Source organism: Pelecanus crispus, chromosome 1, assembly GCF_030463565.1.
Source record: "Pelecanus crispus isolate bPelCri1 chromosome 1, bPelCri1.pri, whole genome shotgun sequence".
NCBI lineage: Eukaryota > Metazoa > Chordata > Aves > Pelecaniformes > Pelecanidae > Pelecanus > Pelecanus crispus.
The window spans coordinates 90216573-90241000 of NC_134643.1; positions in this window are offsets into that span (position 1 = coordinate 90216573).

Consider the following 24428-nt stretch of genomic DNA (forward strand, 5'->3'; position numbering starts at 1 on the left):
ACACCAGAGCTCTAAGGGCTTAGAGCTCTTGCTGTTTCTGACCTTCCCTTGCCAGTGCTTTCACAGCCAAACATACACTAAGAATCTCCCCTTGCCTTGCCTCCTACCACTGCCAAGACACATTCTCAAGCTCACTCTCACTCTCGGCACACACCAGCTCACAAACTTAAAACATACAGCCATGTTTCCCTCTTAATATTTCTAAGGGCTTAATGCTCTTGCTGGTCCTCACCTTCCCTTGCCAGCACTTTCACACCCAGACAGACACTGCGGATGTACTTTTGCCTTGCCTCCCAGCACTCTCAATACACATTCGCAAGCTCACTCTCACTCTTCGCACAGACCAGCTCACAAAGTGCAAACATGCAGCCATTTCTCCCACACCATAGCTCTAAGGCCTAAGAGCTGGTGCTGTATTCAACTGCCCTTCCCACCGCACTCACAGCCAGACACCCCCCTGGCATCTCCCCTTGCCTTGCCTCCCACCACTCCCAAGACACATTCTCAAGCTCACTCTCACTCTCGGCACACACCAGCTCACAAAGTTAAAACATACAGCCACTTCTCCCACACCAGAGCTCTAAGCGCTTAGAGCTCTTGCTGTTTCTGACCTTCCCTTGCCAGTGCTTTCACAGCCAAACATACACTAAGAATCTCCCCTTGCCTTGCCTCCTACCACTGCCAAGACACATTCGCAAACTCACTCTCACTCTCGGCACACACCAGCTCACAAAGTTAAAACATACAGCCATTTCTCCCACACCAGAGCTCTAAGCGCTTAGAGCTCTTGCTGATTCTGACCTTCCCTTGCCAGTGCTTTCACAGAAAAACATACACTAAGAATCTCCCCTTGCCTTGCCTCCTACCACTGCCAACACACATTCGCAAGCTCACTCTCACTCTCGGCACAGACCAGCTCACAAAGTTAAAACATACAGCCATTTCTCCCACACCAGAGCTCTAAGGCCTAAGAGCTGGTGCTGTATTCAACTGCCCTTCCCACCGCACTCACAGCCAGACACCCCCCTGGCATCTCCCCTTGCCTTGCCTCCCACCACTCCCAAGACACATTCTCAAGCACACTCTCACTCTCGGCACACACCAGCTCACAAAGTTAAAACATACAGCCATTTCTCCCACACCAGAGCTCTAAGCGCTTAGAGCTCTTGCTGTTTCTGACCTTCCCTTGCCAGTGCTTTCACAGCCAAACATACACTAAGAATCTCCCCTTGCCTTGCCTCCTGCCACTGCCAAGACACATTCTCAAGCTCACTCTCACTCTCGGCACACACCAGCTCACAAAGTTAAAACATACAGCCATTTCTCCCACACCAGAGCTCTAAGGGCTTAGAGCTCTTGCTGTTTCTGACCTTCCCTTGCCAGTGCTTTCACAGAAAAACATACACTAAGAATCTCCCCTTGCCTTGCCTCCTACCACTGCCAAGACACATTCTCAAGCTCACTCTCACTCTCGGCACACACCAGCTCACAAAGTTAAAACATACAGCCATTTCTCCCACACCAGAGCTCTAAGGGCTTAGAGCTCTTGCTGTTTCTGACCTTCCCTTGCCAGTGCTTTCACAGCCAAACATACACTAAGAATCTCCCCTTGCCTTGCCTCCTACCACTGCGAAGACACATTCGCAAACTCACTCTCACTCTCGGCACACACCAGCTCCCAGTGTTAAAACATACAGCCATTTCTCCCACACCAGAGCTCTAAGGGCTTAGAGCTCTTGCTGTTTCTGACCTTCCCTTGCCAGTGCTTTCACAGCCAAACATACACTAAGAATCTCCCCTTGCCTTGCCTCCTACCACTGCCAAGACACATTCGCAAGCTCACTCTCACTCTCGGCACACACCAGCTCACAAAGTTAAAACATACACTCATTTCTCCCACACCAGAGCTCTAAGGGCTTAGAGCTCTTGCTGTTTCTGACCTTCCCTTGCCAGTGCTTTCACAGCCAAACATACACTAAGAATCTCCCCTTGCCTTGCCTCCTACCACTGCCAAGACACATTCGCAAGCTCACTCTCACTCTCGGCACAGACCAGCTCACAAAGTTAAAACATACACTCATTTCTCCCACACCAGAGCTCTAAGGGCTTAGAGCTCTTGCTGTTTCTGACCTTCCCTTGCCAGTGCTTTCACAGCCAAACATACACTAAGAATCTCCCCTTGCCTTGCCTCCTACCACTGCCAAGACACATTCGCAAGCTCACTCTCACTCTCGGCACACACCAGCTCACAAACTTAAAACATACAGCCATGTTTCCCTCTTAATATTTCTAAGGGCTTAATGCTCTTGCTGGTCCTCACCTTCCCTTGCCAGCACTTTCACACCCAGACAGACACTGCGGATGTACTTTTGCCTTGCCTCCCAGCACTCTCAATACACATTCGCAAGCTCACTCTCACTCTTCGCACAGACCAGCTCACAAAGTGCAAACATGCAGCCATTTCTCCCACACCATAGCTCGAAGGCCTAAGAGCTGGTGCTGTATTCAACTGCCCTTCCCACCGCACTCACAGCCAGACACCCCCCTGGCATCTCCCCTTGCCTTGCCTCCCACCACTCCCAAGACACATTCTCAAGCTCACTCTCACTCTCGGCACACACCAGCTCACAAAGTTAAAACATACAGCCATTTCTCCCACACCAGAGCTCTAAGCGCTTAGAGCTCTTGCTGATTCTGACCTTCCCTTGCCAGTGCTTTCACAGCCAAACATACACTAAGAATCTCCCCTTGCCTTGCCTCCTACCACTGCCAACACACATTCGCAAGCTCACTCTCACTCTCGGCACACACCAGCTCACAAACTTAAAACATACAGCCATTTCTCCCACACCATAGCTCTAAGGCCTAAGAGCTGGTGCTGTATTCAACTGCCCTTCCCACCGCACTCACAGCCAGACACCCCCCTGGCATCTCCCCTTGCCTTGCCTCCCACCACTCCCAAGACACATTCTCAAGCTCACTCTCACTCTCGGCACACACCAGCTCACAAAGTTAAAACATACAGCCATTTCTCCCACACCAGAGCTCTAAGCGCTTAGAGCTCTTGCTGATTCTGACCTTCCCTTGCCAGTGCTTTCACAGCCAAACATACACTAAGAATCTCCTCTTGCCTTGCCTCCTACCACTGCCAACACACATTCGCAAGCTCACTCTCACTCTCGGCACACACCAGCTCACAAAGTTAAAACATACAGCCATTTCTCCCACACCAGAGCTCTAAGGCCTAAGAGCTGGTGCTGTATTCAACTGCCCTTCCCACCGCACTCACAGCCAGACACCCCCCTGGCATCTCCCCTTGCCTTGCCTCCCACCACTCCCAAGACACATTCTCAAGCACACTCTCACTCTCGGCACACACCAGCTCACAAAGTTAAAACATACAGCCATTTCTCCCACACCAGAGCTCTAAGCGCTTAGAGCTCTTGCTGTTTCTGACCTTCCCTTGCCAGTGCTTTCACAGCCAAACATACACTAAGAATCTCCCCTTGCCTTGCCTCCTGCCACTCCCAAGACACATTCTCAAGCTCACTCTCACTCTCGGCACACACCAGCTCACAAAGTTAAAACATACAGCCATTTCTCCCACACCAGAGCTCTAAGGGCTTAGAGCTCTTGCTGTTTCTGACCTTCCCTTGCCAGTGCTTTCACAGCCAAACATACACTAAGAATCTCCCCTTGCCTTGCCTCCTACCACTGCCAAGACACATTCTCAAGCTCACTCTCACTCTCGGCACACACCAGCTCACAAACTTAAAACATACAGCCATGTTTCCCTCTTAATATTTCTAAGGGCTTAATGCTCTTGCTGGTCCTCACCTTCCCTTGCCAGCACTTTCACACCCAGACAGACACTGCGGATGTACTTTTGCCTTGCCTCCCAGCACTCTCAATACACATTCGCAAGCTCACTCTCACTCTTCGCACAGACCAGCTCACAAAGTGCAAACATGCAGCCATTTCTCCCACACCATAGCTCTAAGGCCTAAGAGCTGGTGCTGTATTCAACTGCCCTTCCCACCGCACTCACAGCCAGACACCCCCCTGGCATCTCCCCTTGCCTTGCCTCCCACCACTCCCAAGACACATTCTCAAGCTCACTCTCACTCTCGGCACACACCAGCTCACAAAGTTAAAACATACAGCCACTTCTCCCACACCAGAGCTCTAAGCGCTTAGAGCTCTTGCTGTTTCTGACCTTCCCTTGCCAGTGCTTTCACAGCCAAACATACACTAAGAATCTCCCCTTGCCTTGCCTCCTACCACTGCCAAGACACATTCGCAAACTCACTCTCACTCTCGGCACAGACCAGCTCCCAGTGTTAAAACATACAGCCATTTCTCCCACACCAGAGCTCTAAGGGCTTAGAGCTCTTGCTGTTTCTGACCTTCCCTTGCCAGTGCTTTCACAGCCAAACATACACTAAGAATCTCCCCTTGCCTTGCCTCCTGCCACTGCCAAGACACATTCTCAAGCTCACTCTCACTCTCGGCACACACCAGCTCACAAAGTTAAAACATACAGCCATTTCTCCCACACCAGAGCTCTAAGGGCTTAGAGCTCTTGCTGTTTCTGACCTTCCCTTGCCAGTGCTTTCACAGAAAAACATACACTAAGAATCTCCCCTTGCCTTGCCTCCTACCACTGCCAAGACACATTCGCAAACTCACTCTCACTCTCGGCACAGACCAGCTCCCAGTGTTAAAACATACAGCCATTTCTCCCACACCAGAGCTCTAAGGGCTTAGAGCTCTTGCTGTTTCTGACCTTCCCTTGCCAGTGCTTTCACAGCCAAACATACACTAAGAATCTCCCCTTGCCTTGCCTCCTGCCTCTGCCAAGACACATTCTCAAGCTCACTCTCACTCTCGGCACACACCAGCTCACAAAGTTAAAACATACAGCCATTTCTCCCACACCAGAGCTCTAAGGGCTTAGAGCTCTTGCTGTTTCTGACCTTCCCTTGCCAGTGCTTTCACAGAAAAACATACACTAAGAATCTCCCCTTGCCTTGCCTCCTACCACTCCCAAGACACATTCTCAAGCTCACTCTCACTCTCGGCACACACCAGCTCACAAACTTAAAACATACAGCCATGTTTCCCTCTTAATATTTCTAAGGGCTTAATGCTCTTGCTGGTCCTCACCTTCCCTTGCCAGCACTTTCACACCCAGACAGACACTGCGGATGTACTTTTGCCTTGCCTCCCAGCACTCTCAATACACATTCGCAAGCTCACTCTCACTCTTCGCACAGACCAGCTCACAAAGTGCAAACATGCAGCCATTTCTCCCACACCATAGCTCGAAGGCCTAAGAGCTGGTGCTGTATTCAACTGCCCTTCCCACCGCACTCACAGCCAGACACCCCCCTGGCATCTCCCCTTGCCTTGCCTCCCACCACTCCCAAGACACATTCTCAAGCTCACTCTCACTCTCGGCACACACCAGCTCACAAAGTTAAAACATACAGCCATTTCTCCCACACCAGAGCTCTAAGCGCTTAGAGCTCTTGCTGATTCTGACCTTCCCTTGCCAGTGCTTTCACAGCCAAACATACACTAAGAATCTCCCCTTGCCTTGCCTCCTACCACTGCCAACACACATTCGCAAGCTCACTCTCACTCTCGGCACACACCAGCTCACAAAGTTAAAACATACAGCCATTTCTCCCACACCAGAGCTCTAAGGCCTAAGAGCTGGTGCTGTATTCAACTGCCATTCCCACCGCACTCACAGCCAGACACCCCCCTGGCATCTCCCCTTGCCTTGCCTCCCACCACTCCCAAGACACATTCTCAAGCTCACTCTCACTCTCGGCACACACCAGCTCACAAAGTTAAAACATACAGCCATTTCTCCCACACCAGAGCTCTAAGCGCTTAGAGCTCTTGCTGATTCTGACCTTCCCTTGCCAGTGCTTTCACAGCCAAACATACACTAAGAATCTCCCCTTGCCTTGCCTCCTACCACTGCCAACACACATTCGCAAGCTCACTCTCACTCTCGGCACACACCAGCTCACAAAGTTAAAACATACAGCCATTTCTCCCACACCAGAGCTCGAAGGCCTAAGAGCTGGTGCTGTATTCAACTGCCCTTCCCACCGCACTCACAGCCAGACACCCCCCTGGCATCTCCCCTTGCCTTGCCTCCCACCACTCCCAAGACACATTCTCAAGCACACTCTCACTCTCGGCACACACCAGCTCACAAAGTTAAAACATACAGCCATTTCTCCCACACCAGAGCTCTAAGCGCTTAGAGCTCTTGCTGATTCTGACCTTCCCTTGCCAGTGCTTTCACAGCCAAACATACACTAAGAATCTCCCCTTGCCTTGCCTCCTACCACTGCCAACACACATTCTCAAGCTCACTCTCACTCTCGGCACACACCAGCTCACAAAGTTAAAACATACAGCCATTTCTCCCACACCATAGCTCTAAGGCCTAAGAGCTGGTGCTGTATTCAACTGCCCTTCCCACCGCACTCACAGCCAGACACCCCCCTGGCATCTCCCCTTGCCTTGCCTCCTAGCCCTGCCAAGACACATTCTCAAGCTCACTCTCACTCTCGGCACACACCAGCTCACAAAGTTAAAACATACAGCCACTTCTCCCACACCAGAGCTCTAAGCGCTTAGAGCTCTTGCTGATTCTGACCTTCCCTTGCCAGTGCTTTCACAGCCAAACATACACTAAGAATCTCCCCTTGCCTTGCCTCCTAGCCCTGCCAAGACACATTCTCAAGCTCACTCTCACTCTCGGCACACACCAGCTCACAAAGTTAAAACATACAGCCATTTCTCTCTCACCAGAGCTCTAAGGGCTTAGAGCTCTTGCTGATTCTGACCTTCCCTTGCCAGTGCTTTCACAGCCAAACATACACTAAGAATCTCCCCTTGCCTTGCCTCCTACCACTGCCAAGACACATTCGCAAGCTCACTCTCACTCTCGGCACAGACCAGCTCACAAAGTTAAAACATACACTCATTTCTCCCACACCAGAGCTCTAAGGGCTTAGAGCTCTTGCTGTTTCTGACCTTCCCTTGCCAGTGCTTTCACAGAAAAACATACACTAAGAATCTCCCCTTGCCTTGCCTCCTACCACTGCCAAGACACATTCTCAAGCTCACTCTCACTCTCGGCACACACCAGCTCACAAAGTTAAAACATACAGCCATTTCTCCCACACCATAGCTCTAAGGCCTAAGAGCTGGTGCTGTATTCAACTGCCCTTCCCACCGCACTCACAGCCAGACACCCCCCTGGCATCTCCCCTTGCCTTGCCTCCCACCACTCTCAATACACATTCTCAAGCTCACTCTCACTCTCGGCACACACCAGCTCACAAAGTAAAAACATACAGCCATTTCTCCCACACCAGAGCTCTAAGGGCTTAGAGCTCCTGCTGTTTCTGACCTTCCCTTGCCAGTGCTTTCACAGCCAAATATACACTAAGAATCTCCCCTTGCCTTGCCTCCTACCACTGCCAAGACACATTCGCAAGCTCACTCTCACTCTCGGCACACACCAGCTCACAAAGTTAAAACATACAGCCATGTTTCCCTCTTAATATTTCTAAGGGCTTAATGCTCTTGCTGGTCCTCACCTTCCCTTGCCAGCACTTTCACACCCAGACAGACACTGCGGATGTACTTTTGCCTTGCCTCCCAGCACTCTCAATACACATTCGCAAGCTCACTCTCACTCTTCGCACAGACCAGCTCACAAAGTTAAAACATACACTCATTTCTCCCACACCAGAGCTCTAAGGCCTAAGAGCTGGTGCTGTATTCAACTGCCCTTCCCACCACACTCACAGCCAGACACCCCCCTGGCATCACCCCTTGCCTTGCCTCCCACCACTCCCAAGACACATTCTCAAGCTCACTCTCACTCTCGGCACACACCAGCTCACAAAGTTAAAACATACAGCCACTTCTCCCACACCAGAGCTCTAAGCGCTTAGAGCTCTTGCTGATTCTGACCTTCCCTTGCCAGTGCTTTCACAGCCAAACATACACTAAGAATCTCCCTTTGCCTTGCCTCCTAGCCCTGCCAAGACACATTCTCAAGCTCACTCTCACTCTCGGCACACACCAGCTCACAAAGTTAAAACATACAGCCATTTCTCCCACACCAGAGCTCTAAGGCCTAAGAGCTGGTGCTGTATTCAACTGCCCTTCCCACCGCACTCACAGCCAGACACCCCCCTGGCATCTCCCCTTGCCTTGCCTCCCACCACTCCCAAGACACATTCTCAAGCACACTCTCACTCTCGGCACACACCAGCTCACAAAGTAAAAACATACAGCCATTTCTCCCACACCAGAGCTCTAAGCGCTTAGAGCTCTTGCTGTTTCTGACCTTCCCTTGCCAGTGCTTTCACAGCCAAACATACACTAAGAATCTCCCCTTGCCTTGCCTCCCGCCACTGCCAAGACACATTCTCAAGCTCACTCTCACTCTCGGCACACACCAGCTCACAAAGTTAAAACATACAGCCATTTCTCCCACACCAGAGCTCTAAGGGCTTAGAGCTCTTGTTGTTTCTGACCTTCCCTTGCCAGTGCTTTCACAGAAAAACATACACTAAGAATCTCCCCTTGCCTTGCCTCCTACCACTGCCAAGACACATTCGCAAGCTCACTCTCACTCTCGGCACACACCAGCTCACAAACTTAAAACATACAGCCATGTTTCCCTCTTAATATTTCTAAGGGCTTAATGCTCTTGCTGGTCCTCACCTTCCCTTGCCAGCACTTTCACACCCAGACAGACACTGCGGATGTACTTTTGCCTTGCCTCCCAGCACTCTCAATACACATTCGCAAGCTCACTCTCACTCTTCGCACAGACCAGCTCACAAAGTGCAAACATGCAGCCATTTCTCCCACACCATAGCTCGAAGGCCTAAGAGCTGGTGCTGTATTCAACTGCCCTTCCCACCGCACTCACAGCCAGACACCCCCCTGGCATCTCCCCTTGCCTTGCCTCCCACCACTCCCAAGACACATTCTCAAGCTCACTCTCACTCTCGGCACACACCAGCTCACAAAGTTAAAACATACAGCCACTTCTCCCACACCAGAGCTCTAAGCGCTTAGAGCTCTTGCTGTTTCTGACCTTCCCTTGCCAGTGCTTTCACAGCCAAACATACACTAAGAATCTCCCCTTGCCTTGCCTCCTACCACTGCCAAGACACATTCGCAAACTCACTCTCACTCTCGGCACAGACCAGCTCCCAGTGTTAAAACATACAGCCATTTCTCCCACACCAGAGCTCTAAGGGCTTAGAGCTCTTGCTGTTTCTGACCTTCCCTTGCCAGTGCTTTCACAGCCAAACATACACTAAGAATCTCCCCTTGCCTTGCCTCCTGCCACTGCCAAGACACATTCTCAAGCTCACTCTCACTCTCGGCACACACCAGCTCACAAAGTTAAAACATACAGCCATTTCTCCCACACCAGAGCTCTAAGGGCTTAGAGCTCTTGCTGTTTCTGACCTTCCCTTGCCAGTGCTTTCACAGCCAAACATACACTAAGAATCTCCCCTTGCCTTGCCTCCTACCACTGCCAAGACACATTCGCAAACTCACTCTCACTCTCGGCACAGACCAGCTCCCAGTGTTAAAACATACAGCCATTTCTCCCACACCAGAGCTCTAAGGGCTTAGAGCTCTTGCTGTTTCTGACCTTCCCTTGCCAGTGCTTTCACAGCCAAACATACACTAAGAATCTCCCCTTGCCTTGCCTCCTACCACTGCCAAGACACATTCGCAAGCTCACTCTCACTCTCGGCACAGACCAGCTCACAAAGTTAAAACATACACTCATTTCTCCCACACCAGAGCTCTAAGGGCTTAGAGCTCTTGCTGTTTCTGACCTTCCCTTGCCAGTGCTTTCACAGCCAAACATACACTAAGAATCTCCCCTTGCCTTGCCTCCTACCACTGCCAAGACACATTCGCAAGCTCACTCTCACTCTCGGCACAGACCAGCTCACAAAGTTAAAACATACAGCCATTTCTCCCACACCAGAGCTCTAAGGGCTTAGAGCTCTTGCTGTTTCTGACCTTCCCTTGCCAGTGCTTTCACAGAAAAACATACACTAAGAATCTCCCCTTGCCTTGCCTCCTACCACTGCCAAGACACATTCTCAAGCTCACTCTCACTCTCGGCACACACCAGCTCACAAACTTAAAACATACAGCCATGTTTCCCTCTTAATATTTCTAAGGGCTTAATGCTCTTGCTGGTCCTCACCTTCCCTTGCCAGCACTTTCACACCCAGACAGACACTGCGGATGTACTTTTGCCTTGCCTCCCAGCACTCTCAATACACATTCGCAAGCTCACTCTCACTCTTCGCACAGACCAGCTCACAAAGTGCAAACATGCAGCCATTTCTCCCACACCATAGCTCGAAGGCCTAAGAGCTGGTGCTGTATTCAACTGCCCTTCCCACCGCACTCACAGCCAGACACCCCCCGGGCATCTCCCCTTGCCTTGCCTCCCACCACTCTCAATACACATTCTCAAGCTCACTCTCACTCTGGGCACAGACCAGCTCACAAAGTTAAAACATACAGCCATTTCTCCCAAACCAGAGCTCTAAGCGCTTAGAGCTCTTGCTGATTCTGACCTTCCCTTGCCAGTGCTTTCACAGCCAAACATACACTAAGAATCTCCCCTTGCCTTGCCTCCTAGCCCTGCCAAGACACATTCTCAAGCTCACTATCACTCTCGGCACAGACCAGCTCACAAAGTTAAAACATACAGCCATTTCTCTCTCACCAGAGCTCTAAGGGCTTAGAGCTCTTGCTGATTCTGACCTTCCCTTGCCAGTGCTTTCACAGCCAAACATACACTAAGAATCTCCCCTTGCCTTGCCTCCTACTACTGCCAAGACACATTCGCAAGCTCACTCTCACTCTCGGCACACACCAGCTCACAAAGTTAAAACATACAGCCATTTCTCCCACACCATAGCTCTAAGGCCTAAGAGCTGGTGCTGTATTCAACTGCCCTTCCCACCGCACTCACAGCCAGACACCCCCCTGGCATCTCCCCTTGCCTTGCCTCCCACCACTCTCAATACACATTCTCAAGCTCACTCTCACTCTCGGCACACACCAGCTCACAAAGTAAAAACATACAGCCATTTCTCCCACACCAGAGCTCTAACGGCTTAGAGCTCCTGCTGTTTCTGACCTTCCCTTGCCAGTGCTTTCACAGCCAAATATACACTAAGAATCTCCCCTTGCCTTGCCTCCTAGCCCTGCCAAGACACATTCTCAAGCTCACTCTCACTCTCGGCACAGACCAGCTCACAAAGTTAAAACATACAGCCATGTTTCCCTCTTAATATTTCTAAGGGCTTAATGCTCTTGCTGGTCCTCACCTTCCCTTGCCAGCACTTTCACACCCAGACAGACACTGCGGATGTACTTTTGCCTTGCCTCCCAGCACTCTCAATACACATTCGCAAGCTCACTCTCACTCTTCGCACAGACCAGCTCACAAAGTGCAAACATGCAGCCATTTCTCCCACACCAGAGCTCTAAGGCCTAAGAGCTGGTGCTGTATTCAACTGCCCTTCCCACCACACTCACAGCCAGACACCCCCCTGGCATCACCCCTTGCCTTGCCTCCCACCACTCCCAAGACACATTCTCAAGCTCACTCTCACTCTCGGCACACACCAGCTCACAAAGTTAAAACATACAGCCACTTCTCCCACACCAGAGCTCTAAGCGCTTAGAGCTCTTGCTGTTTCTGACCTTCCCTTGCCAGTGCTTTCACAGCCAAACATACACTAAGAATCTCCCCTTGCCTTGCCTCCCACCACTCCCAAGACACATTCTCAAGCTCACTCTCACTCTCGGCACACACCAGCTCACAAAGTTAAAACATACAGCCACTTCTCCCACACCAGAGCTCTAAGCGCTTAGAGCTCTTGCTGTTTCTGACCTTCCCTTGCCAGTGCTTTCACAGCCAAACATACACTAAGAATCTCCCCTTGCCTTGCCTCCTACCACTGCCAACACACATTCGCAAGCTCATACTCACTCTCGGCACACACCAGCTCACAAAGTTAAAACATACAGCCATTTCTCCCACACCATAGCTCTAAGGCCTAAGAGCTGGTGCTGTATTCAACTGCCCTTCCCACCGCACTCACAGCCAGACACCCCCCTGGCATCTCCCCTTGCCTTGCCTCCCACCACTCCCAAGACACATTCTCAAGCTCACTCTCACTCTCGGCACACACCAGCTCACAAAGTTAAAACATACAGCCACTTCTCCCACACCAGAGCTCTAAGCGCTTAGAGCTCTTGCTGATTCTGACCTTCCCTTGCCAGTGCTTTCACAGCCAAACATACACTAAGAATCTCCCCTTGCCTTGCCTCCTAGCCCTGCCAAGACACATTCTCAAGCTCACTATCACTCTCGGCACAGACCAGCTCCCAGTGTTAAAACATACAGCCATTTCTCCCACACCAGAGCTCCAAGGGCTTAGAGCTCTTGCTGTTTCAGACCTTCCCTTGCCAGTGCTTTCACAGAAAAACATACACTAAGAATCTCCCCTTGCCTTGCCTCCTACCACTCCCAAGACACATTCGCAAGCTCACTCTCACTCTCGGCACACACCAGCTCACAAAGTTAAAACATACAGCCATGTTTCCCTCTTAATATTTCTAAGGGCTTAATGCTCTTGCTGGTCCTCACCTTCCCTTGCCAGCACTTTCACACCCAGACAGACACTGCGGATGTACTTTTGCCTTGCCTCCCAGCACTCTCAATACACATTCGCAAGCTCACTCTCACTCTTCGCACAGACCAGCTCACAAAGTGCAAACATGCAGCCATTTCTCCCACACCAGAGCTCGAAGGCCTAAGAGCTGGTGCTGTATTCAACTGCCCTTCCCACCGCACTCACAGCCAGACACCCCCCTGGCATCTCCCCTTGCCTTGCCTCCCACCACTCCCAAGACACATTCTCAAGCTCACTCTGACTCTCGGCACAGACCAGCTCACGAAGTTAAAACATACAGCCATTTCTCCCACACCAGAGCTCTAAGCGCTTAGAGCTCTTGCTGATTCTGACCTTCCCTTGCCAGTGCTTTCACAGCCAAACATACACTAAGAATCTCCCCTTGCCTTGCCTCCTAGCCCTGCCAAGACACATTCTCAAGCTCACTATCACTCTCGGCACAGACCAGCTCCCAGTGTTAAAACATACAGCCATTTCTCCCACACCAGAGCTCCAAGGGCTTAGAGCTCTTGCTGTTTCAGACCTTCCCTTGCCAGTGCTTTCACAGAAAAACATACACTAAGAATCTCCCCTTGCCTTGCCTCCTACCACTCCCAAGACACATTCGCAAGCTCACTCTCACTCTCGGCACACACCAGCTCACAAAGTTAAAACATACAGCCATGTTTCCCTCTTAATATTTCTAAGGGCTTAATGCTCTTGCTGGTCCTCACCTTCCCTTGCCAGCACTTTCACACCCAGACAGACACTGCGGATGTACTTTTGCCTTGCCTCCCAGCACTCTCAATACACATTCGCAAGCTCACTCTCACTCTTCGCACAGACCAGCTCACAAAGTGCAAACATGCAGCCATTTCTCCCACACCAGAGCTCGAAGGCCTAAGAGCTGGTGCTGTATTCAACTGCCCTTCCCACCGCACTCACAGCCAGACACCCCCCTGGCATCTCCCCTTGCCTTGCCTCCCACCACTCCCAAGACACATTCTCAAGCTCACTCTGACTCTCGGCACAGACCAGCTCACGAAGTTAAAACATACAGCCATTTCTCCCACACCAGAGCTCTAAGCGCTTAGAGCTCTTGCTGATTCTGACCTTCCCTTGCCAGTGCTTTCACAGCCAAACATACACTAAGAATCTCCCTTTGCCTTGCCTCCTAGCCCTGCCAAGACACATTCTCAAGCTCACTCTCACTCTCGGCACACACCAGCTCACAAAGTTAAAACATACAGCCATTTCTCTCTCACCAGAGCTCTAAGGGCTTAGAGCTCTTGCTGTTTCTGACCTTCCCTTGCCAGTGCTTTCACAGCCAAACATACACTAAGAATCTCCCCTTGCCTTGCCTCCTACCACTGCCAACAGACATTCGCAAGCTCACTCTCACTCTCGGCACAGACCAGCTCACAAAGTTAAAACATACAGCCATTTCTCCCACACCATAGCTCTAAGGCCTAAGAGCTGGTGCTGTATTCAACTGCCCTTCCCACCGCACTCACAGCCAGACACCCCCCTGGCATCTCCCCTTGCCTTGCCTCCCACCACTCTCAATACACATTCTCAAGCTCACTCTCACTCTCGGCACACACCAGCTCACAAAGTAAAAACATACAGCCATTTCTCCCACACCAGAGCTCTAAGGGCTTAGAGCTCCTGCTGTTTCTGACCTTCCCTTGCCAGTGCTTTCACAGCCAAATATACACTAAGAATCTCCCCTTGCCTTGCCTCCTACCACTGCCAAGACACATTCGCAAGCTCACTCTCACTCTCGGCACACACCAGCTCACAAAGTTAAAACATACAGCCATGTTTCCCTCTTAATATTTCTAAGGGCTTAATGCTCTTGCTGGTCCTCACCTTCCCTTGCCAGCACTTTCACACCCAGACAGACACTGCGGATGTACTTTTGCCTTGCCTCCCAGCACTCTCAATACACATTCGCAAGCTCACTCTCACTCTTCGCACAGACCAGCTCACAAAGTGCAAACATGCAGCCATTTCTCCCACACCAGAGCTCTAAGGCCTAAGAGCTGGTGCTGTATTCAACTGCCCTTCCCACCACACTCACAGCCAGACACCCCCCGGGCATCACCCCTTGCCTTGCCTCCCACCACTCCCAAGACACATTCTCAAGCTCACTCTCACTCTCGGCACACACCAGCTCACAAAGTTAAAACATACAGCCACTTCTCCCACACCAGAGCTCTAAGCGCTTAGAGCTCTTGCTGTTTCTGACCTTCCCTTGCCAGTGCTTTCACAGCCAAACATACACTAAGAATCTCCCCTTGCCTTGCCTCCTACCACTGCCAAGACACATTCGCAAGCTCACTCTCACTCTCGGCACAGACCAGCTCACAAAGTTAAAACATACACTCATTTCTCCCACACCAGAGCTCTAAGGGCTTAGAGCTCTTGCTGTTTCTGACCTTCCCTTGCCAGTGCTTTCACAGCCAAACATACACTAAGAATCTCCCCTTGCCTTGCCTCCTACCACTGCCAAGACACATTCGCAAGCTCACTCTCACTCTCGGCACAGACCAGCTCACAAAGTTAAAACATACACTCATTTCTCCCACACCAGAGCTCTAAGGGCTTAGAGCTCTTGCTGTTTCTGACCTTCCCTTGCCAGTGCTTTCACAGAAAAACATACACTAAGAATCTCCCCTTGCCTTGCCTCCTACCACTGCCAAGACACATTCTCAAGCTCACTCTCACTCTCGGCACACACCAGCTCACAAACTTAAAACATACAGCCATGTTTCCCTCTTAATATTTCTAAGGGCTTAATGCTCTTGCTGGTCCTCACCTTCCCTTGCCAGCACTTTCACACCCAGACAGACACTGCGGATGTACTTTTGCCTTGCCTCCCAGCACTCTCAATACACATTCGCAAGCTCACTCTCACTCTTCGCACAGACCAGCTCACAAAGTGCAAACATGCAGCCATTTCTCCCACACCATAGCTCGAAGGCCTAAGAGCTGGTGCTGTATTCAACTGCCCTTCCCACCGCACTCACAGCCAGACACCCCCCGGGCATCTCCCCTTGCCTTGCCTCCCACCACTCTCAATACACATTCTCAAGCTCACTCTCACTCTGGGCACAGACCAGCTCACAAAGTTAAAACATACAGCCATTTCTCCCACACCAGAGCTCTCAGCGCTTAGAGCTCTTGCTGATTCTGACCTTCCCTTGCCAGTGCTTTCACAGCCAAACATACACTAAGAATCTCCCCTTGCCTTGCCTCCTAGCCCTGCCAAGACACATTCTCAAGCTCACTATCACTCTCGGCACAGACCAGCTCACAAAGTTAAAACATACAGCCATTTCTCTCTCACCAGAGCTCTAAGGGCTTAGAGCTCTTGCTGATTCTGACCTTCCCTTGCCAGTGCTTTCACAGCCAAACATACACTAAGAATCTCCCCTTGCCTTGCCTCCTACTACTGCCAAGACACATTCGCAAGCTCACTCTCACTCTCGGCACACACCAGCTCACAAAGTTAAAACATACAGCCATTTCTCCCACACCATAGCTCTAAGGCCTAAGAGCTGGTGCTGTATTCAACTGCCCTTCCCACCGCACTCACAGCCAGACACCCCCCTGGCATCTCCCCTTGCCTTGCCTCCCACCACTCTCAATACACATTCTCAAGCTCACTCTCACTCTCGGCACACACCAGCTCACAAAGTAAAAACATACAGCCATTTCTCCCACACCAGAGCTCTAAGGGCTTAGAGCTCCTGCTGTTTCTGACCTTCCCTTGCCAGTGCTTTCACAGCCAAATATACACTAAGAATCTCCCCTTGCCTTGCCTCCTGCCACTGCCAAGACACATTCTCAAGCTCACTCTCACTCTCGGCACAGACCAGCTCACAAAGTTAAAACATACAGCCATGTTTCCCTCTTAATATTTCTAAGGGCTTAATGCTCTTGCTGGTCCTCACCTTCCCTTGCCAGCACTTTCACACCCAGACAGACACTGCGGATGTACTTTTGCCTTGCCTCCCAGCACTCTCAATACACATTCGCAAGCTCACTCTCACTCTTCGCACAGACCAGCTCACAAAGTGCAAACATGCAGCCATTTCTCCCACACCAGAGCTCGAAGGCCTAAGAGCTGGTGCTGTATTCAACTGCCCTTCCCACCGCACTCACAGCCAGACACCCCCCTGGCATCTCCCCTTGCCTTGCCTCCCACCACTCCCAAGACACATTCTCAAGCTCACTCTGACTCTCGGCACAGACCAGCTCACGAAGTTAAAACATACAGCCATTTCTCCCACACCAGAGCTCTAAGCGCTTAGAGCTCTTGCTGATTCTGACCTTCCCTTGCCAGTGCTTTCACAGCCAAACATACACTAAGAATCTCCCTTTGCCTTGCCTCCTAGCCCTGCCAAGACACATTCTCAAGCTCACTCTCACTCTCGGCACACACCAGCTCACAAAGTTAAAACATACAGCCATTTCTCTCTCACCAGAGCTCTAAGGGCTTAGAGCTCTTGCTGTTTCTGACCTTCCCTTGCCAGTGCTTTCACAGCCAAACATACACTAAGAATCTCCCCTTGCCTTGCCTCCTACCACTGCCAACAGACATTCGCAAGCTCACTCTCACTCTCGGCACAGACCAGCTCACAAAGTTAAAACATACAGCCATTTCTCCCACACCATAGCTCTAAGGCCTAAGAGCTGGTGCTGTATTCAACTGCCCTTCCCACCGCACTCACAGCCAGACACCCCCCTGGCATCTCCCCTTGCCTTGCCTCCCACCACTCCCAAGACACATTCTCAAGCTCACTCTGACTCTCGGCACAGACCAGCTCACGAAGTTAAAACATACAGCCATTTCTCCCACACCAGAGCTCTAAGCGCTTAGAGCTCTTGCTGATTCTGACCTTCCCTTGCCAGTGCTTTCACAGCCAAACATACACTAAGAATCTCCCTTTGCCTTGCCTCCTAGCCCTGCCAAGACACATTCTCAAGCTCACTCTCACTCTCGGCACACACCAGCTCACAAAGTTAAAACATACAGCCATTTCTCTCTCACCAGAGCTCTAAGGGCTTAGAGCTCTTGCTGTTTCTGACCTTCCCTTGCCAGTGCTTTCACAGCCAAACATACACTAAGAATCTCCCCTTGCCTTGCCTCCTACCACTGCCAACAGACATTCGCAAGCTCACTCTCACTCTCGGCACAGACCAGCTCACAAAGTTAAAACATACAGCCATTTCTCCCACACCATAGCTCTAAGGCCTAAGAGCTGGTGCTGTATTCAACTGCCCTTCCCACCGCACTCACAGCCAGACACCCCCCTGGCATCTCCCCTTGCCTTGCCTCCCACCACTCTCAATACACATTCTCAAGCTCACTCTCACTCTCGGCACAGACCAGCTCACAAAGTTAAAACATACAGCCATGTTTCCCTCTTAATATTTCTAAGGGCTTAATGCTCTTGCTGGTCCTCACCTTCCCTTGCCAGCACTTTCACACCCAGACAGACACTGCGGATGTACTTTTGCCTTGCCTCCCAGCACTCTCAATACACATTCGCAAGCTCACTCTCACTCTTCGCACAGACCAGCTCACAAAGTGCAAACATGCAGCCATTTCTCCCACACCAGAGCTCGAAGGCCTAAGAGCTGGTGCTGTATTCAACTGCCCTTCCCACCGCACTCACAGCCAGACACCCCCCTGGCATCTCCCCTTGCCTTGCCTCCCACCACTCCCAAGACACATTCTCAAGCTCACTCTGACTCTCGGCACAGACCAGCTCACGAAGTTAAAACATACAGCCATTTCTCCCACACCAGAGCTCTAAGCGCTTAGAGCTCTTGCTGATTCTGACCTTCCCTTGCCAGTGCTTTCACAGCCAAACATACACTAAGAATCTCCCTTTGCCTTGCCTCCTAGCCCTGCCAAGACACATTCTCAAGCTCACTCTCACTCTCGGCACACACCAGCTCACAAAGTTAAAACATACAGCCATTTCTCTCTCACCAGAGCTCTAAGGGCTTAGAGCTCTTGCTGTTTCTGACCTTCCCTTGCCAGTGCTTTCACAGCCAAACATACACTAAGAATCTCCCCTTGCCTTGCCTCCTACCACTGCCAACAGACATTCGCAAGCTCACTCTCACTCTCGGCACAGACCAGCTCACAAAGTTAAAACATACAGCCATTTCTCCCACACCATAGCTCTAAGGCCTAAGAGCTGGTGCTGTATTCAACTGCCCTTCCCACCGCACTCACAGCCAGACACCCCCCTGGCATCTCCCCTTGCCTTGCCTCCCACCACTCCCAAGACACATTCTCAAGCTCACTCTGACTCTCGGCACAGACCAGCTCACGAAGTTAAAACATACAGCCATTTCTCCCACACCAGAGCTCTAAGCGCTTAGAGCTCTTGCTGATTCTGACCTTCCCTTGCCAGTGCTTTCACAGCCAAACATACACTAAGAATCTCCCTTTGCCTTGCCTCCTAGCCCTGCCAAGACACATTCTCAAGCTCACTCTCACTCTCGGCACACACCAGCTCACAAAGTTAAAACATACAGCCATTTCTCTCTCACCAGAGCTCTAAGGGCTTAGAGCTCTTGCTGTTTCTGACCTTCCCTTGCCAGTGCTTTCACAGCCAAACATACACTAAGAATCTCCCCTTGCCTTGCCTCCTACCACTGCCAACAGACATTCGCAAGCTCACTCTCACTCTCGGCACAGACCAGCTCACAAAGTTAAAACATACAGCCATTTCTCCCACACCATAGCTCTAAGGCCTAAGAGCTGGTGCTGTATTCAACTGCCCTTCCCACCGCACTCACAGCCAGACACCCCCCTGGCATCTCCCCTTGCCTTGCCTCCCACCACTCTCAATACACATTCTCAAGCTCACTCTCACTCTCGGCACACACCAGCTCACAAAGTAAAAACATACAGCCATTTCTCCCACACCAGAGCTCTAAGGGCTTAGAGCTCCTGCTGTTTCTGACCTTCCCTTGCCAGTGCTTTCACAGCCAAATATACACTAAGAATCTCCCCTTGCCTTGCCTCCTACCACTGCCAAGACACATTCGCAAGCTCACTCTCACTCTCGGCACACACCAGCTCACAAAGTTAAAACATACAGCCATGTTTCCCTCTTAATATTTCTAAGGGCTTAATGCTCTTGCTGGTCCTCACCTTCCCTTGCCAGCACTTTCACACCCAGACAGACACTGCGGATGTACTTTTGCCTTGCCTCCCAGCACTCTCAATACACATTCGCAAGCTCACTCTCACTCTTCGCACAGACCAGCTCACAAAGTGCAAACATGCAGCCATTTCTCCCACACCAGAGCTCTAAGGCCTAAGAGCTGGTGCTGTATTCAACTGCCCTTCCCACCACACTCACAGCCAGACACCCCCCTGGCATCACCCCTTGCCTTGCCTCCCACCACTCCCAAGACACATTCTCAAGCTCACTCTCACTCTCGGCACACACCAGCTCACAAAGTTAAAACATACAGCCACTTCTCCCACACCAGAGCTCTAAGCGCTTAGAGCTCTTGCTGTTTCTGACCTTCCCTTGCCAGTGCTTTCACAGCCAAACATACACTAAGAATCTCCCCTTGCCTTGCCTCCTACCACTGCCAACACACATTCGCAAGCTCACTCTCACTCTCGGCACACACCAGCTCACAAAGTTAAAACATACAGCCATTTCTCCCACACCAGAGCTCGAAGGCCTAAGAGCTGGTGCTGTATTCAACTGCCCTTCCCACCGCACTCACAGCCAGACACCCCCCTGGCATCTCCCCTTGCCTTGCCTCCCACCACTCCCAAGACACATTCTCAAGCTCACTCTCACTCTCGGCACACACCAGCTCACAAAGTTAAAACATACAGCCACTTCTCCCACACCAGAGCTCTAAGCGCTTAGAGCTCTTGCTGATTCTGACCTTCCCTTGCCAGTGCTTTCACAGCCAAACATACACTAAGAATCTCCCCTTGCCTTGCCTCCTAGCCCTGCCAAGACACATTCTCAAGCTCATACTCACTCTCGGCACACACCAGCTCACAAAGTAAAAACATACAGCCATTTCTCCCACACCAGAGCTCTAAGGGCTTAGAGCTCTTGCTGTTTCTGACCTTCCCTTGCCAGTGCTTTCACAGCCAAATATACACTAAGAATCTCCCCTTGCCTTGCCTCCTACCACTGCCAAGACACATTCGCAAGCTCACTCTCACTCTCGGCACACACCAGCTCACAAAGTTAAAACATACAGCCATTTCTCCCACACCAGAGCTCTAAGGGCTTAGAGCTCTTGCTGTTTCTGACCTTCCCTTGCCAGTGCTTTCACAGCCAAACATACACTAAGAATCTCCCCTTGCCTTGCCTCCTACCACTGCCAAGACACGTTCGCAAGCTCACTCTCACTCTCGGCACACACCAGCTCACAAACTTAAAACATACAGCCATGTTTCCCTCTTAATATTTCTAAGGGCTTAATGCTCTTGCTGGTCCTCACCTTCCCTTGCCAGCACTTTCACACCCAGACAGACACTGCGGATGTACTTTTGCCTTGCCTCCCAGCACTCTCAATACACATTCGCAAGCTCACTCTCACTCTTCGCACAGACCAGCTCACAAAGTGCAAACATGCAGCCATTTCTCCCACACCATAGCTCGAAGGCCTAAGAGCTGGTGCTGTATTCAACTGCCCTTCCCACCGCACTCACAGCCAGACACCCCCCTGGCATCTCCCCTTGCCTTGCCTCCCACCACTCCCAAGACACATTCTCAAGCTCACTCTCACTCTCGGCACACACCAGCTCACAAAGTTAAAACATACAGCCATTTCTCCCACACCAGAGCTCTAAGCGCTTAGAGCTCTTGCTGATTCTGACCTTCCCTTGCCAGTGCTTTCACAGAAAAACATACACTAAGAATCTCCCCTTGCCTTGCCTCCTACCACTGCCAACACACATTCGCAAGCTCACTCTCACTCTCGGCACAGACCAGCTCACAAAGTTAAAACATACAGCCATTTCTCCCACACCAGAGCTCTAAGGCCTAAGAGCTGGTGCTGTATTCAACTGCCCTTCCCACCGCACTCACAGCCAGACACCCCCCTGGCATCTCCCCTTGCCTTGCCTCCCACCACTCCCAAGACACATTCTCAAGCACACTCTCACTCTCGGCACACACCAGCTCACAAAGTTAAAACATACAGCCATTTCTCCCACACCAGAGCTCTAAGCGCTTAGAGCTCTTGCTGTTTCTGACCTTCCCTTGCCAGTGCTTTCACAGCCAAACATACACTAAGAATCTCCCCTTGCCTTGCCTCCTGCCACTGCCAAGACACATTCTCAAGCTCACTCTCACTCTCGGCACACACCAGCTCACAAAGTTAAAACATACAGCCATTTCTCCCACACCAGAGCTCTAAGGGCTTAGAGCTCTTGCTGTTTCTGACCTTCCCTTGCCAGTGCTTTCACAGAAAAACATACACTAAGAATCTCCCCTTGCCTTGCCTCCTACCACTGCCAAGACACATTCTCAAGCTCACTCTCACTCTCGGCACACACCAGCTCACAAAGTTAAAACATACAGCCATTTCTCCCACACCAGAGCTCTAAGGGCTTAGAGCTCTTGCTGTTTCTGACCTTCCCTTGCCAGTGCTTTCACAGCCAAACATACACTAAGAATCTCCCCTTGCCTTGCCTCCTACCACTGCGAAGACACATTCGCAAACTCACTCTCACTCTCGGCACACACCAGCTCCCAGTGTTAAAACATACAGCCATTTCTCCCACACCAGAGCTCTAAGGGCTTAGAGCTCTTGCTGTTTCTGACCTTCCCTTGCCAGTGCTTTCACAGCCAAACATACACTAAGAATCTCCCCTTGCCTTGCCTCCTACCACTGCCAAGACACATTCGCAAGCTCACTCTCACTCTCGGCACACACCAGCTCACAAAGTTAAAACATACACTCATTTCTCCCACACCAGAGCTCTAAGGGCTTAGAGCTCTTGCTGTTTCTGACCTTCCCTTGCCAGTGCTTTCACAGCCAAACATACACTAAGAATCTCCCCTTGCCTTGCCTCCTACCACTGCCAAGACACATTCGCAAGCTCACTCTCACTCTCGGCACAGACCAGCTCACAAAGTTAAAACATACACTCATTTCTCCCACACCAGAGCTCTAAGGGCTTAGAGCTCTTGCTGTTTCTGACCTTCCCTTGCCAGTGCTTTCACAGCCAAACATACACTAAGAATCTCCCCTTGCCTTGCCTCCTACCACTGCCAAGACACATTCGCAAGCTCACTCTCACTCTCGGCACACACCAGCTCACAAACTTAAAACATACAGCCATGTTTCCCTCTTAATATTTCTAAGGGCTTAATGCTCTTGCTGGTCCTCACCTTCCCTTGCCAGCACTTTCACACCCAGACAGACACTGCGGATGTACTTTTGCCTTGCCTCCCAGCACTCTCAATACACATTCGCAAGCTCACTCTCACTCTTCGCACAGACCAGCTCACAAAGTGCAAACATGCAGCCATTTCTCCCACACCATAGCTCGAAGGCCTAAGAGCTGGTGCTGTATTCAACTGCCCTTCCCACCGCACTCACAGCCAGACACCCCCCTGGCATCTCCCCTTGCCTTGCCTCCCACCACTCCCAAGACACATTCTCAAGCTCACTCTCACTCTCGGCACACACCAGCTCACAAAGTTAAAACATACAGCCATTTCTCCCACACCAGAGCTCTAAGCGCTTAGAGCTCTTGCTGATTCTGACCTTCCCTTGCCAGTGCTTTCACAGCCAAACATACACTAAGAATCTCCCCTTGCCTTGCCTCCTACCACTGCCAACACACATTCGCAAGCTCACTCTCACTCTCGGCACACACCAGCTCACAAACTTAAAACATACAGCCATTTCTCCCACACCATAGCTCTAAGGCCTAAGAGCTGGTGCTGTATTCAACTGCCCTTCCCACCGCACTCACAGCCAGACACCCCCCTGGCATCTCCCCTTGCCTTGCCTCCCACCACTCCCAAGACACATTCTCAAGCTCACTCTCACTCTCGGCACACACCAGCTCACAAAGTTAAAACATACAGCCATTTCTCCCACACCAGAGCTCTAAGCGCTTAGAGCTCTTGCTGATTCTGACCTTCCCTTGCCAGTGCTTTCACAGCCAAACATACACTAAGAATCTCCTCTTGCCTTGCCTCCTACCACTGCCAACACACATTCGCAAGCTCACTCTCACTCTCGGCACACACCAGCTCACAAAGTTAAAACATACAGCCATTTCTCCCACACCAGAGCTCTAAGGCCTAAGAGCTGGTGCTGTATTCAACTGCCCTTCCCACCGCACTCACAGCCAGACACCCCCCTGGCATCTCCCCTTGCCTTGCCTCCCACCACTCCCAAGACACATTCTCAAGCACACTCTCACTCTCGGCACACACCAGCTCACAAAGTTAAAACATACAGCCATTTCTCCCACACCAGAGCTCTAAGCGCTTAGAGCTCTTGCTGTTTCTGACCTTCCCTTGCCAGTGCTTTCACAGCCAAACATACACTAAGAATCTCCCCTTGCCTTGCCTCCTGCCACTCCCAAGACACATTCTCAAGCTCACTCTCACTCTC